This window comes from Canis lupus, chromosome 20, assembly GCF_011100685.1.
Source record: "Canis lupus familiaris isolate Mischka breed German Shepherd chromosome 20, alternate assembly UU_Cfam_GSD_1.0, whole genome shotgun sequence".
In the NCBI taxonomy this organism is placed as follows: domain Eukaryota; kingdom Metazoa; phylum Chordata; class Mammalia; order Carnivora; family Canidae; genus Canis; species Canis lupus.
In genome coordinates, this window is record NC_049241.1 from 1272200 (window position 1) to 1289178 (window position 16979).

General features: G+C 42.3%; 1 long non-coding RNA gene across 4 annotated transcripts in view; it reads left to right on the forward strand.

Moving 5' to 3' along the window:
* Positions 1-5802: 5802 nt before the first annotated feature.
* The window catches only part of LOC111091218, a 40491-nt gene continuing 29314 nt past the window's right edge, over positions 5803-16979 (forward strand). For all 4 annotated transcript variants that reach the window (XR_005374494.1, XR_005374497.1, XR_005374495.1 and 1 more), the window contains exon 1: positions 5803-5903. This is a non-coding gene — a long non-coding RNA (uncharacterized LOC111091218). The remainder of the gene's footprint in view (positions 5904-16979) is intronic.

The following is a 16979-nucleotide window of genomic DNA, read 5'->3' on the forward strand; positions in this document are numbered from 1 at the left end:
TATTTTGATAGGGATTGCATTAAATGTGTATATTGCCCTGGGTAACATTGACATTTTCACAATATTAATTCTGCCAATCCATGAGCATGGAATATTTTTCCATCTCTTTGTGTCTTCCTCAATTTCTTTCAGAAGTGTTCTATAGTTTTGAGGGTATAGATCCTTTACATCTTTGGTTAGGTTTATTCCTAGGTATCTTATGCTTTTGGGTGCAATTGTAAATGGGATTGACTCCTTAATTTCTCTTTCTTCAGTCTCATTGTTAGTGTATAGAAATGCCACTGACTTCTGGGCATTGATTTTGTATCCTGCCACGCTACCGAATTGCTGTATGAGTTCTAGCAATCTTGGGGTGGAGACTTTTGGGTTTTCTATGTAGAGTATCATGTCATCTGTAAAGAGGGAGAGTTTGACTTCTTCTTTGCCAATTTGAATGCCTTTAATGTCTTTTTGTTGTCTGATTGCTGAGGCTAGGACTTCCAGTACTATGCTGAATAGCAGTGGTGAGAGTGGACATCCCTGTCTTGTTCCTGATTTTAGGGGAAAGGCTCCCAGTGCTTCCCCATTGAGAATGATATTTGCTGTGGGCTTTTCATAGATGGCTTTTAAGATGTCGAGGAATGTTCCCTCTATCCCTACACTCTGAAGAGTTTTGATCAGGAAAGGATGCTGTATTTTGTCAAATGCTTTATCTGCATCTAATGAGAGGATCATATGGTTCTTGGTTTTTCTCTTGCTGATATGATGAATCACATTGATTGTTTTACGGGTGTTGAACCAGCCTTGTGTCCCAGGGATAAATCCTACTTGGTCATGGTGAATAATTTTCTTAATGTACTGTTGGATCCTATTGGCTAGTATCTTGTTGAGAATTTTTGCATCCATGTTCATCAGGGATATTGGTCTGTAATTCTCCTTTTTGGTGGGGTCTTTGTCTGGTTTTGGAATTAAGGTGATGCTGGCCTCAAAGAAACGAAAGCTTTAAATGATACACTGGAACAGATGGATTTCACAGATATCTACAGAACTTTACATCCAAACTCAACTGAATACACATTCTTCTCAAGTGCACATGGAACTTTCTCCAGAATAGACCACATACTGGGTCACAAATTGGGTCTGAACCGATACCAAAAGATTGGGATTGTCCCCTGCATATTCTCAGACCATAATGCCTTGAAATTAGAACTAAATCACAAGCAAGAAGTTTGGAAGGACCTCAAACACGTGGAGGTTAAGGACCATCCTGCTAAAAGATGAAAGGGTCAACCAGGAAATTAAGGAAGAATTAAAAAGATTCATGGAAACTAATGAGAATGAAGATACAACCATTCAAAATCTTTGGGATGCAGCAAAAGCAGTCCTAAGGGGGAAATACATCGCAATACAAGCATCCATTCAAAAACTGGAAAACTCAAATACAAAAGCTAACCTTACACATAAAGGAGCTAGAGAAAAAACAGCAAATAGATCCTACACCCAAGAGAAGAAGGGAGTTAATAAAGATTCGAGCAGAACTCAATGAAATCGAGACCAGAAGAACTGTGGAACAGATCAACAGAACCAGGAGTTGGTTCTTTGAAAGAATTAATAAGATAGATAAACCATTAGCCAGCCTTATTAAAAAGAAGAGAGAGAAGACTCAAATTAATAAAATCATGAATGAGAAAGGAGAGATCACTACCAACACCAAGGAAATACAAACGATTTTAAAAACATATTATGAACAGCTATACGCCAATAAATTAGGCAATCTAGAAGAAATGGACGCATTCCTGGAAAGCCACAAACTACCAAAACTGGAACAGGAAGAAATAGAAAACCTGAACAGGCCAATAACCAGGGAGGAAATTGAAGCAGTCATCAAAAACCTCCCAAGACACAAGAGTCCAGGGCCAGATGGCTTCCCAGGGGAATTTTATCAAACGTTTAAAGAAGAAACCATACCTATTCTCCTAAAGCTGTTTGGAAAGATAGAAAGAGATGGAGTACTTCCAAATTCGTTCTATGAGACAGGTCAGTTTAGAAACAAAAGGCCAGGAGTGGTCCAGATTCTTGGTCACTTCCACAGCTGCTCCGTGCCCTGAGGGAAATCACTCTGTCCTTCTGCAAAAACAAACATCAAAAGGCTTCCACAAAATTCCAAGTGTTAGAAGAGAGAAATCTGTATTGCTCCTTTAAGAAAAAGGAATTGCTCCCGTCAGCAGAAAGCCGCTGAAGGAAGGGGGAGCCCAGTAGTAAAAGAGCTCAATTGTATGCAAATGTAGGTACCTGTTGGGAGGGAGGATGGGCGGTGCCTGAGGAAACCCAAAAAAAAGCCGCTGATCAAAGGCTGTGCTTGATCCCAGCCTCTCTGAACCCAGAATCTTACAGCTGTAGAATAATTAGTGCTTGCTATCACAAAGCCTTAGAAAAGCAGCAGAACGAGAAAGCAGAGAGGGAGAACCTGTAGTCCCCCAGTGCCCACTTTGTCCCATGGGGACCAGGCTACAGCTAACACAGGCCGCTGTGCATCCTCGGCCGGTGCCCCCTCCAGGTGCGCCCGCCTAGCACCTGCCGGGCACCCATGGTGGGCTCCGGGTCAGCCTCCAGCACACTTGGCTGCTGAGAACTGGAGACGCACCCAGTCCAAAGTGAGACCTGCCGTGAGTGTCTAAACCCTCTGGGATTCAACGACCTGGTATCACGAAAAGAATGTAAAATATATTGGTCATTGGAGCAGCCCGGGGGGCTCAGTGGTTTAGCCCTGCCTTCAGCCCAGGGCGTGGTCCCAGGGGCCTGGGATAGAGTCCCACGTCACGCTCCCTGCATGGAGCCTGCTTCTCCCTCTGCCTGGGTCTCTGCCTCTCTGTGTCTCTCATGAATAAATAAATAAAAAATCTTTAAAAAAATATCTTGGTCATTTTGGTAGGGATTGCATAGTGAAGTGCTGGTATTTTAGATATATTCAGTCGAATCAAATAGATTCTGAAAATTAATTTCGCCTGTCCACTTTTTAAAATTTTTATTTATTTATGATAGTCACACACACACACACACACACACACACAGAGAGAGAGAGAGAGAGAGAGAGAGAGAGAGAGAGGCAGAGACACAGGCAGACGGAGAAGCAGGCTCCATGCGTCGGGAGCCCGACGTGGGATTCGATCCCGGGTCTCCAGGATCGCGCCCTGGGCCAAAGGCAGGTGCCAAACTGCTGTGCCACCCAGGGATCCCCCCACTTTTTAAAACTGTGGCTACTAGGGGCATCTGGGTGGCTCAGGGGTTGAGCGTCTGCCTTTGGCTCAGGTCGTGATTGAATCTTGCATTGGGCTCCCTGTGGGGAACCTGCTTCTCCCTCTGCCTGTGTCTCTGACTCTGTGTCTCTCTTAATAAGTAAATAAAATCTTAAAAATAAATAAATAAAGACATAAAATCTTAAAAATAAATAAATAAAGACATATTTTATTTTAAAAATAAAAGCAATGAAAAGACTTTTTCAATACTAGAAAATTTGAAATCATACATATGGCTCTCATATTTCTGACGCTCAACTGAATGGCCTCCTTAAAGGAGAGATAACTAACTTCTCTAATGAGGCCGGGGCCTGTGGGACTGAGTGCTCTCTGGCGCCTGCAAGCCAGTCAGAAAAAAGGCTGAAGCCTTGCCCCTCTTGGCTGCATGCCCTGGACACTTAGCTCCTCTCAGGCTGCTTTCACACCTGCTCACAGGGCAGTGGTAGCACCTGTCCTCTGGAATGTCCTGAGGGTTAAATGAGATTCCCATCACCAGCAAGGTTGGAAATAAGAGATAGAAAGGACTCAAGGCTCTCCCAATGGCCACGTGACTGGTGATTGCGATGCTGAGGGTCATGGGGTAAGGTGACAGTTCTGGGATGTAAGGAATAGGGATGACTGTCAGCACGTCCAGTGGGGAGGCTTTGGTTGCAGGGAGCCTAGCAGAAAAGTCCCCACTACACACATAGCAACTGCCCAGCATCAGGGAGGGGAGGAGTCCTGCACCTCCACGACCCAGGGTCTTGGGTGAGCAAGCAGGTGCCATTTGTGGGAGAAAATGGGCTTTTTTCCTTCAATGGTGAGGGGTGTTTGATGAAGTGACCGTTGGCCAACTGTGGTCCTTTCTGCAAGGAGCTCGCTGGTGGGTGAAAGCCCCATTTTGTCCGATATACTCCCCAGCTCGTGGTCTTGCTCAGTGAGAAGCAGAGAATCAGGGTCTCTGAGCAGAGAGGGGATTGGACATGTGGGTACGACATTGGCTTCACATCCTTGAGGAGGATAAAGGTGGTCCCAAGGCCCAGCCAGGCAGGGGCAAGTGGAGTCTAGCCCTGGGCTTGCCCTGGCCCCTGAGCCTTTCCTTGGGGCCTTGACCTGGATTCTGGACTCACACTCGCCCCTGTGACATGTACTTCTGCTCTTGTCTCTGATGTTCTGTCTGCACTGGTCTAGACATCACAGTGGGAAAGGTAAAAAAGTGGAATGACCAGGATCCTCATTCATCTTCTGATTTCAACAGGAAGCATCATCTCACAGGCCATGGGGGCAGGGGAGACAGAGCAAGTTCTGATGTTCCCAGATAGCTGGGAGCAGCGGGGCTGTGTTGAAATGGAGAGTGGAGTCCATCCAAGGGGCAGCTGAGGCTGATTCTTATCACAGGGCAATGCAGGCTCCATTTGGCCATGACTCCCTATCTATCGAGAGGCTGGAAATCTAGACTTCTGGGTAATATCTAATTTCTCAATATTAGCAGTAGTTCAGTGATGACAGAGAGGAGGACAACAGCCTTATGTGGGTCAAATTAAAACAATCTACAGTTGGATCTCTCTATGACCTTTGGACTACCTCTGACCTCTTGAGTATCTGTTTTCAGGGTCCAATCTGGTCCTCAGATCTTTCATCTTAGCACAGGCCCTAAGGGCTGAAAGAGTTCTAGACTAGATCCGGAAGGAGTTCTAGTCTGATCTGGTCTGGTCTAGTCTAGTCTGGTCTATCAATTCTGGTCTGGTCTATTCTAGCCTGGTCTGGTCTAGTCTGGTCTGGTCTGGTCTTGGCTGATCTGTTCTGGTCTAGTCTGGTCTGGTCTGCTTTAGTCTGGTCTGTCAACTCTGGTCTGTTTCTTCTAGTCTGGTCTAGTCTGGTCTGATCTGGTCTAATTTGCTCTAGACTGGTCTGATCTAGTCTGGTCTGGCTGGTCTGGTCTGGTCTGATCTGGTCTAGTTTGCTCTAGACTAGTCTGGTCTGGTCTGGTTTGTCTGGGCTGATCTGGTCTGGTCTAGTCTGGTCTGGCTGGTCTGTCTGGGCTGATCTGGTCTAGTTTGCTCTAGACTAGTCTGGTCTGGGCTTATCTGGTCTGGTCTAGTCTAGTCTGATCTGCTCTAGTCTGGTCTATCAAGTCTGGTCTGGTCTGGTTTAGTCTGATCCCCATCCACTGATTATTTCTTCTAAGAAGAAACTGTTAGGCAATGAGTAACACAGAAGAGTCAAGCATTCTCTGCCCTAAACAGTTCCCAGTCTGGCAGGCAGTAAAGACAGGATACAATTAAAGTCTTAATGATTAAACAAAACAGAATGTGCCCTATGAGGGGAGTGACCAACATGTTGGATTGCATGATCTTGTTTTTTTCTTGTTTTGAACCAATTTTCCTTTCTTCTTAGGCACAGCATCTTGATTTTCCTGTAGAAAATCACAAGGTCTCTACTCTCAGTGTTTGTACAGGTGGGGTTGTTTCCACCTTCAAGTGTCCCAATGGGGGCACAATACCTGGGCTTAGATAATCAGAGCATTCTATTCTCTTCCATTCCCATGGCGATGGGTTCAAGTGTGGACATGTGACTTCAGCAAGGCTGATGTGATGCAATTTGGGAATATTTATAGCAGATGTCAAGAAAGAGGAGTTTCTTTTTGTGGTAAGAATGTAGGATTGGGACAAGTCACATTTGCCACCACTTGGTATATAGGACTTACCTGAGAATGCAGCCAACTCAGAAAAGTGATGGTGATACTCCTGATGATGTTCAAACTCCTAGTTGTTCAAACACCTAGATCAAGCCATGCCTGAAGGATTCAGTTTCTTGAGCCAGTAAATTCCTGGTTTTGCTGAAGCCATTCTGAGCTAAGATTCTGTCATTTACATCCTACAGAATCCTGCCCAAAACAAATGCCATGGGGGTGAATTTGGTAATAGTCTCCTCAGGTATGAGGATCCAGAAAAAAATTCATGGAAAAGGCAGCACAGAGCAGGCAACAGGCAATATCTTGATGGCCAATGGAAGGGAGGAGGGTATTCTAAGTGGAATGGGCTCATAGCATAAGCCAAAGCTCAGAGGCAGGATAAATGAGCACATGTGGAGAAGAGAAAGAAGCTCAATTTGGATCAAGCATAGAGTATTTGGGGGATCTGCATGAGAGAGCAGAAACAAGTACAGTTGGAAGGATTGGTTGGAACCAGAGTATTGGGTTGGATGGGGATTCCATTACATGCTAGGAAGTGGTGTCTAGTGTATGAGGCAGTGTGACCCTTGGGAGGGTAGACGAAGTTGTGCTTCCCTGAGGAAGCTACAGTCCATTTTGAGAAGAGACAATGGGAACAACAAGGTATGATTTTAATGTGGTGGATGTTCCTAGCATGTGGGTAGATTCTGGAGTGGATGTTGACTTCCCTGGGCCCATATTCCTTTGATTCTATACATAGAAATTGGTGAGGGAAGATGAGAGATGAATTACATCAGTCCCCTTTGTGGAACTAGTATGCAACTGACTCCTTTATCCATCCAGAATACATGTTTGTTGCTGTATAGCACGAGGTGAACAGGTCATTTATTTTTTCCTTCATATTATTAGCCAGTTGTTCTACTGCCATTTGATCAATAATTTGTTCTTTCCCTGCTGAATTCAAGTGTCATATTTAGCATATAGTAAATTTCTATCTTTAACAAGGTCCATTTCTGGGGACTTTCTATTATGTTCTTCTGTGTTCTTTTATTGTTCCTCATATTCTTTCTATGTGTCACACTCTTATTTATTATTTCATAATAGAGATCCTTTCATGACAGTTTTTTTTAAGATCTAAAATATTTTGGCTATCCTAATTTACTTATTCCAAAAAATATACTTGCAGATTACTTTGTTAAAAGTTTGATTTTGATAGAAATGGAATTTATTCTAGAAATTAATTTGTGGGGATACTGACAATTATAAAATACCCCTCCCTTTGTGGAGTATGGGATGGCTTCTTTTATAAGCCCACTATAGCTCTGCAGTTTTATTGTTATAGCTTATGTATATTTTTAAAAAAATATTCATTTAGAAAGAGAGAGCATGCATGGATGAGAAGGGACAGAGTGAGAGGGAGAAGCAAACTCCCTACTGAGCAGGGACCCCCCCATACCCAAGACATGGGGATTAATCCCAGGACCCCGAGATCACCACCTCAGCCAAAGGCAGACACTTAACTGACTGAGCCATACAGGTACCCTGAGCTCATGTACATTTTGTGAAAAAGTTATTTCTAGATAATTTATGGTTTGGGGAGTTTTTTCTATTGTATTTTGTAACTTTATTATATGTTTATTTTGTATGACTATTCTTACTGAAACTGTGATATTTCTAGTAGTTATGGATTTGTTACTATGAGAAATAACTTAGTTACATCTTTTCTAATTGTTAAAATTTATTTTTTCATGTCTTATTTAACTGACTAGAACTTCTAGATCAGTTTAAAATAATATTATAATGGCAGACATCCTTGATTCATTTGTGTACAGTGGAAATGCCTCTAATAGTGTGTTTCAACATTAAGAATGACATTAGCTTTTAATTTAAAATAGGTGTATTTTCTCATAAAAAACAAAACTAAAATATAATATATAATAAAGTTGTATGTAGCTTATAAAGCCTAAGATATTTATTATCTGGGCCTTTATAAAATGAGCTTGCAAACTCTTTATCTAGATGATTGCATCGATTTTTATGTTTTTTGAATTATTGATGTGATGCTATTAATATTGAACCATCCCTGAATTCCTGGGACAAACTTGGATTTGATCAAAATTTTACTGGACTTGTCATCCTTAGGAGAACAACATTTCAGAAAGTGAGGGCAGAAGTCATGAGCACCAGTGTCCCAAGAAGGATGAGGAAAGCTTGACAGAAGGGAAACATTGCATTTTATGGAAGTGTTTTGCTGTTGCATTTTGTGGGTGATTTTTTGGTGGCTTTAGCCCTTGGGCCAATGACACCAGTGATTATTTCCAAAATGCATTGACAGTGGGATTGGGGACATTGGTTTCACTCCCTAAGGGGTCTCTCTTTGGTTTCCTGGGAAGGAGAGAGTAGCCAGCAGAGAGTTGGTGCATATTTGGCTAGCTGGGGTGAATCTGGATGTTTCCATTAATGAACAGCCTATGTGTTCAGCTCTTATGGTCTTTGTCCTAGGATCTGAGTCAGAAAGTTGTCACAACTCTTGCTGCTATGAATGGTCAGGAGGTGAGCACCTTTCAGGATATGAGGCAGTGTAGGTATGGTCAAAGCCTGAGATAGTACCAGGATATATACAGTCAGAGTTGATCAGGATATAGGCAGTGACTATCCTCCACTCTCCGTGTCTCTGTGTCAGAATAGGTATTTAATTTGAAGTTGAAATCTCCCTAGAATTCACTAAAATACACAATACTGTGCAGCATGTGTATTTGTATATTTCTATATACATGTGAGTGTGAAAACTGAAGACAGGGCTCGGTCCTTCCTCTGCTCCATGAAACACAGCATAGCCGCAATATGCATAGATAGAGACAATTCATAAATAGAACTAATTCAGTGGGAACAAGAAGTTAGTCCTAGAGGTGAGTACAAGAACATAAACTCCTCAGTAATTACAGACATCCTGACAGTAATGTTGATGGAGCTGTGGGTTTCCATAGAACATAGAATAGGTGTTCAAGTTAGTCTTATTTAAGAAGCCAGCAGGGATCATTCATCATCCCAAGTTACTTTTAGAAAAGACAGAGCACAAAAAGATAAGATTCAATGCCTAGAAATAGGCCCTGTTGACATTTTGGCATCTATTATTTTAGATTTTTGTTATGTTTGCAGACAGACAGTAAGTTGGCTGTGAGATCATAGAAAAAATTAATATTGGTCTCTGCCCCTGGATCTGGCACTGGGTTCCTAAAACACTTGTAATTTCCTATGTGATAAGAACATTAGGAATATCTCTTGTTCTAGTATTTGGTCTTTGATCTCATCCCAGACACAGGTATCCTAAAACTATTGTGAATTCCCAAGTGATAAGAGCACTAGGAGCATCTTTTGTTCCACTTAATGTGATTCCAGGTGGGCTCCTGGATGGCTTCTGGATTGGGGCTGGTCATTGGAAAGATCAGGCCATGATTAAAAGTTTGGCATTTTCAGCCCCATTCCCCAACCTCCAGAGAGGGGGGAGAAGGGCGGGAAATAGAGTTAATATTTGATAATGCCTGTGTGAGAAAAATCCCATAAAAATCCCAATAGTATAAGATTCAGAGAGTTTTCTAGTTTTCTAGTTTCTAGTGTGTGAACACACACACACCAGGAAGTTGACATACCCCAAGTCCATGGGGATAGAAACTTCTGTGCTCAGGACCCTCCCAGACCTCATCCTATGTTTCTCTTTATCTGGCTGTTCATCTGTATACTATATCATATCCTTTAATAACTGATAAATATAAGTAAATTTTTTCCCTGAGTTTTGTGAATCATTTCAGCAAATTACTAAAACCAAAGGAGGGGGTCATTGGAACTTCCAATCTCTGTTGTTTGATCAGAAGCACAGATGATAATCTCGGCTTGTGACTGGCATCTGAATTGGAGGTTGGAGTCTTGTAGGACTGAATCCTTAACCTGATGGGTGTGATGCTGTCTCCAGGCATATATGTCAGAATTGAGTTAAATTGTTGGACACCCAGCTGGTGTCACAGAGAACTGCTTAGTGTGGGGAAAACCACACATACCTCTGGTGAGTAGAAGTGAAGTGTTCTGTATGAGTAGTAAGAAAGACACACAAGTGGAAAACTGGATAGGTTTTTCCTTATACATAGGAAAATCCTTATAAATCCCATTCCCAAACATCTTTTTAGTGGTCTACAATAGGGGCTAAAAAAGAGAGCACTTTATTCTCCAGTCTTCTTTGCACCTGGGTAGCTTGTGACCCACACACCTAAGTGCCATGAGACCTAAGGAGAAACCTGCTGGGTGTATATCTTCTTTGAAAAAATGTCTTTTCAAATTCTTTGCCCATTTTTAATTGAGCTATTTGTGTTTTTATTGTTGAATTTATATATTCTGGACACTAGAACTTTATCAGATATATGATTTGCAAATATTTTTTCCAATTTTATGGATTGTCTTTTCTCTTTCTTCCTCTCAAACAAAAATTTGACAAAGTCCAATTAATCTATTTTTCTTTGATTGCTTGTGTCTTAGGTATGATATTTAAGAAAGCATTGGCTAATTCAAGATCACAAAGATTTATCCTTATGTTCTCTTCTAGTAGTTTCATAGTTTTAGCTCTTACATTTAGGTCTTATTATTTTGAATTAATTTTTTTGCATATGGTGTGAGGTAGAGGTTGCCATTCTTTCAACCTATTTGTGGCTTTGAATCTAAAGTATGTCTCTAGTAGATAGCATATAGTTGAATCACGTTTTTTAAAAAATTCATTCTGCCAACCTCTGTCCCTTAATTGGAGTGTTTAATCCATTTATATTTAATATAATTACTGATAAGGTAGGATTTATTTCTGGAATTTTGTTCTTTGTTTTATGGCAGCTATATATATTTATATATTGAATATATATATATATATATATATATATGGAAATATATATTCTTTGGAAATCATATTCTCCCTCCACCATAGTTTCTTTTCTTTTTTAAAGATTTTATTTATTTATTTGAAGGACAGCACAAATAGGGGGAGTGGCCTGTAGAGGGAGAGAGAGAAGCAGGCTCCCCACAGAGCAGGGAGTCCAATGTGGGACTTGGTCCCAGGACCAAGTATCATGACCTGAGCTGAAGGCAGACACTTAATCAACTGAACCACCCAGGTGCCTCACAGTTTTCTTTCCTTTCCTTTTCTTTTCTATTGTCTTTTCTTTCTTTCTGGTGGCTTCTTAAAAATGTTATTTTTGATTTTCTAAACTAGTTCTGTAACATTTGTATTCTTTGTCATGTGTGGTCACTGATTTGTCTGTTGGGTTACCTGAATGGTCATCTAATGTTTAGACAGAGATTTTCTATTTTCCTGGAACCATCACATCCTGTATTTTTTCCTGAGGGGCTGTGTGTGTGTGTGTGTGTGTGTGTGTGTGTGTGTATGTGTTGGGGCCTGCCTTCATTTCAATGCTTACCCAGGCAGTTTATAACTCCATCTTAGCCTTCACTTCCCGCTTGTGCAGATTCTCTAAGTTAGCCAGAGGTAAGAGTTTAGGGCCTCTTCAGGGTCTTTTCTGAGCAAGTTTTTAGCCCTGAGTATCCATACAATCCTACACACCTTCATGGCCTCCTAGAATTCCAGTACTCTGGAAATCTAGTACTGGAATTCCAGTACTCTGTAGGTTCAGTGTCCTTATGGACATTTCATTTGTCAGCTTTTACTTAAAAAGAAAGAAAGAAAGAAAGAAAGAAAGAAAGAAAGAAAGAAAGAAAGAAAGAAGAGAGAGAGAAAGAAAGAAAGAAAGAAAGAAAGAAAGAAAGAAAGAAAGAAAGAAAGAAAGAAAGAAAGAAAGAAAGATTTATTTATTTATTTTAGAGAGACTGTGTGAAGGGAGGGGCAGAAGAAGAGGGAGATTCTCAAGCAGAGTCCCCACTAAGTGTAGAGCCCAACTTGGAGCTGGATCTCATGACCCTGAACTCTGACCTGAACTGAAATTAAGAGTCCTACACTCAATGGGCCAAGCCACACAGGTGCCCCCATGCCACACAGGTGCCCCTCAGCTTTTCCTTTTAAGCTCTTTGGTTAATATATTGTTTTCCCTGTTATCCAGGCATCCACAATGCTTGACAATCACCGTTGATGGGTTTTTGACAAATAATTCCAGGAGACAGGTTTTTCACATTGGGTGAGTTCCAAGTCAGTTTGAATAAAGACTCTTTTGCAAGTGGGGTCTTCCAGGGAACTAACTGTCAGATAAGCCAAATAGTGACAGTTGTCTGGGACTGGGGCTTTAAAAGAGCCCACATCTTATTCTGCTGCCTCCATGGCTTCCAGGCTGCTGGTTTCAACCATGATTGTGGGTTCTTGGATTCTAAGGTATCATGGAGCTATGGGGAGGAAAAGATGGCCTAGGATAAGCTAAAATAGCACAAAACTCATTGTTTTTATTGAGAGTTAGCCTTTTTTTCTTGATTAAATCTCTGCAGATTCCTGCATGTCTTTGGTTAATTTCCAGAATTCCAAAGTGTTGATTCTGACCACTTTTGCCAGATTTCTCATTGTTTTTTAGGTAGGAGAGAAATGTTGGATGTCCTTACTTAGCCATTTTCACTGCTATCACCTCTCTGAGTGATTTTTGACTCTTACTTTACATACAACTATAATCAGTTTGGTTTCCCACACACAGTGGTTAGACAACAGCAATTGGAAGCATAGAAAGTAGGTGCCATAGTTATGCATTCTTTGCCACAATGACTGTTTCTTCTCCCCATTTCATTTCAAGCCACAGAGACCTGCTTGGATATCAGAACAGGAATCTAGCTATATTGAGCGAGGATATTTGGGAAAGACCTGCTTCCTAGCTCCTCATTGTCTGTCCCTGTTCCATTTAATGAGTCCTGTGCTCTGAAGATCCCCTTCTGTAGGCTGGGCCCCATTCCATCTGGAGGTTTGAAGAGTCTGTGGCTCTGGCAATTAGCCAACCCAGTTTTCTATCCCTGCTCTGGAGACCTCTCAGCCTAAGCCCCGCTTCTCCCTGTCATCTTTCTATCCTGCACAGCTGGATGGCAAAATAATGACTTTATTAAGCGCATCCTGCACTTAATTCCCCAAGGATGTAAGTCCATTAGGAAAGACTAAATCTGCCACCAGCAGCCACACAGCTAGTTTAGTCTCATCTGTCCAAACCTGGATGGGGGTCCAGGGAAGATGCATATGGGTTGCTCTTCAAGACCACCTGATTCTGTGAGCCCAGGCTGACCCTGAAGGGAGGCCACTGTCTTCCACATATAGTTGAGTGACCTATGCAGGTTCTGCCTAACTGTGTGGGGTGGGCCCTACCTCTGAGACAAGTGGGGGTCTGGGATCTGGGCATCAGTCAGCACTTGAAGGTCTGGGAAAGGTCTAGGATAGAAGCTCATATAGGGGCTGTGGGGTGTGAGTATACTCCTCAGTGTGATCAGGAAGTGCAGAGAGGGAATTTACAGAGTCAAGGAGGAAGGAGGTTCTGACAGGAGCAAAGGAGGCTTAGCCCTCAGGAAATGAACAGCAGATCAGGTCATGGAAGATACTTATTGGAAGGTACCTGTTGCTTTGAATGGGAGCAAACTATTTAAGTCTGAACACGTGTTGCTTCTCTGGGCCTTAACCTTCCTATCACTGAAATGGGGATTGTTATTCTGCACCTTGGTGAAGCCCAAAGTCAGAGACCGGTTGGACTCTCACATAGAAAGCACATGCAGGTGAATGCTATGGGGAATGGCCTTGCTGCTCCAAGGTAACTCAACTATACCGCACTGCAAGTTCTGGCTAGGTGTCCTGTGTCAGACAGGACTCCTTTGGCTGCAAGGGAAAGAAATCTGACTTTGCTTAAGCAAAGGGCAGATGTGATTAGCTTACAGCTGGAGAGTGTTGAGAGGTTTGGTCAGGTGTGTTTGGTCCAGGCTGGTACTTACAGAAATAATGAGTCTCTTCATATTCTTCCTTTATCCTTCCCTCTGTGTAGCTTCACTCTCAAGTAAGCTTACCTCACTTTGAGTCCTAATGGCCACGGCTTCCATTCTACTAACTTACAAACCCAGGGAAAAGCAGGACCCCTCAATACCAGCTTAACTCTCATTGATCAACACTGGGTCTCTATGTTCATCATTGAACCAGTTGTGTGAGTCTGAAAGTTCAGGCCTAGATCACCTGCTTCCCCTTGGAGAGGGGATGGGGCAGGGCTGGGGAGGGACATCCACTTCTTTCATACTATATGAAATGAAACCAGGGGACTGATTTTCCCTGAGAACTTGGGGTATTGTTACCGGCAGGATGCTGGGCAGGCAAAACCGTCAGGTGCTGAATCAGTCTGCTCAGGCTGTTATCATTAAATGCCATGGAGTGGGGTCTAAAACCAGAGACATTGACTGATTCCTCACAGTTCTGGAGGCTGGGAGTCCAAGATCAAGGTGCTGGGAAATTTGTTTTCTGGTGAGGACTCTATTCCTGGCTTATAGAAGTCTACCTTCTAGTTCTGTCCTCATGTGGTGGAGAGTGAGCAAACTGTGGTGTCACTTCTTATGAGGACACTAATCCTTTCATGGGGCCTCTACCCTCATGCCTCAACAATCCTAATTATCTCCAAAATGTCCCATCTCCAAACACCATCAAATTAGAGGTTGGGGCTTCCCATATGAATCTAGGGGCACAGACATTCAGTCCTTAACAGGTACCCACAGCATTGTATAACTAGGTCCCACCCTTAGGACTCCATCCAGTGCAGCTTTGCATCCTTCCTGTCTATAGGCCCAGCTCTTGGCTTTGCTTGGGGATCTGTGCTTATCCTCCTCACCAATGGTTCCCTGCCACCCAGACCTCACTGCACCCTGAACCACTGTTCTCCGGGGCAGACCTCAGCCCCAGAATTCTTGCACCCCACCCTCACCCCTGTCCTATCTAGGCTCAAAGCAGGCCCTCATCTGAGAGTCAGTCTGCTGTTTTTTGTTCAGATCTTGGCTAATCCATTGATTTATTCATTCCTTTATTCCCCTGTTTATCCATTCATTCATCTAACAGCTATTCACTGAGTAACTAAGATGAGTAAGGCACCATCCTAGGAAATGCAGAAGTTTAGACAAATTGGTCTCCCATGGCCCCAAATCAAAGGGACTTCCTTCTCTTTGCCAGGCCCTAAATTAATCCATTTAAAAACAGTTTTATTGAAGTGTAATTGCCATACAAGAACTGTGCATAATTAAACTGTAAATTTGATTAGTTTTGGCATAATATATATGTGAAACTATCACTCCTATCAAGAAAATAAGCATATCCATCAGCCTCAAAGTTTCCATATGCCCCTTTGTTATTTTGTCATCCTTCCCTCTGCCCCTCCCCCCACCCACAAGCAACCATTGATCTGCTTTGGGCCACTATAGATTTGTTTGAATTTCCTAACATTTTATAGAAATGTAACAAGACAGCATGAGCCCTGCTTTGTCTGGTGCTTTCACTTAGCGTGGTTATTTTGAGATTCACCCATGTGGCTGCTCTTATTAGCAGCTCACACCTTTGGTTGCTGAGTAGCATTCCCTTGTACCACAATTTGTTTACCCATTCACTGCTGGAGGGATTTTGGATTTGCTGGGAATAGGCTGGAAACCTGACAGCTTTATGGCTTGTAACGGCAGAGTTCTGGATCCCAGCACACAGAAGGCCCTAGGGCTGGGTGTTTGGAAAACGTGAGAACATGCTCGTCCATGACCAATGTTTTCTACACTGTGTTTTGCCAGAAATGGGTTTGATATTAACAGGTTTGATAAATGCTCCCCATTCTTAGAGATTCATCATCTTTATGAGCTTGTTAAAGGCTCTGAGAAGTCCTGTAGTAAGGAAAATCCAGTGTCTGATGAGCTAATTTGGCCATATAACCTCTTGTCCCCTTTGTCCTAGTGATGACTGTAGGTCTCTCGTGGAGGCAGTTGGATGAACATGGTTCTGGACCACAGTGTTGCCAGCACACCAGGGACCAGGTATCCACCCTCGGATATGTCACCATAGGACGTAGATACTTCACCTATTGGGTCTCATATACATTCACAATTGACTTATGATATTTTAAATTATAGGCATTGATGCACATAGAAAAGCATCGAGCAAACACTGGTAAAGAACATGATTTGCCAGTGTTCTGGCTCTCTGTACTTCAGTTGTGTGTATGTGTCCACGAGTGTGTGGTTTAAGGGAGTAAAACCTCTCCAATGTAGTTAGAGCTTCCTGAGTGGCTCTTTCCTGTCCTACTGTCTCTCTCTCCTTAGCAGAGACCACTATTCTGAATTTGGTGTTTCTCCTTACCAGGCACATCTTTATTCTTTTATTACATATGTTCACACAGTTCTAAATAATATATAGTATTGTCTTGCATCTTTTAAGATTTCATAAATGATAATATACCATATGTGAAATTCTGCATCTCTCTTTCTTTTGCTAAACATGTGTTTTAGATTTAACTGTGGTTCCCTAATTTTAAGTGCTGAATAGTATCCCATTGGATGAATAGACCACAGTCCACACTCCATTATCTGGTTGGTGGATAAATATTGTGAGAATGCTCCTCATTTTTCTCTATAATAAACAAAGCTGCCATGATAATTTTTGTGCTTGTCTTCTTGTTACATATATGGGAGTTAAAGATGAATTTCTGGATCATGGAGTAGGGGTATCAGTAACTCCACCTAGTTATTCCTAAAAGGTAGGCACCAATTTATGCTCCAACTGCACTCTAAGAGAGTTCTATTTTCTATTACCACCAAAAATTGATGTTTCCAGATATTTATTTACTTATTTATTTTAACAGAGATAGGACCATCAGGCCACAGGGACTGTTATCCCAGCTGTGCTCTCACTAAGTGAATGATTTGATAGTGAGTCTGTGGCACCGTCCAGCTAAGTCCAGAAACAGTCTTCTCACCTCCAGGGAGGGAGGCTCTGGAACATTAAGGAGGTGATTCTCAGGCTGGGTCACCCGCTAAACCTGTGCAGGGCTTATGACCAGCAGAGTATCATGATCCCAGCGCTGGAAGTGTAAGTTTCTACC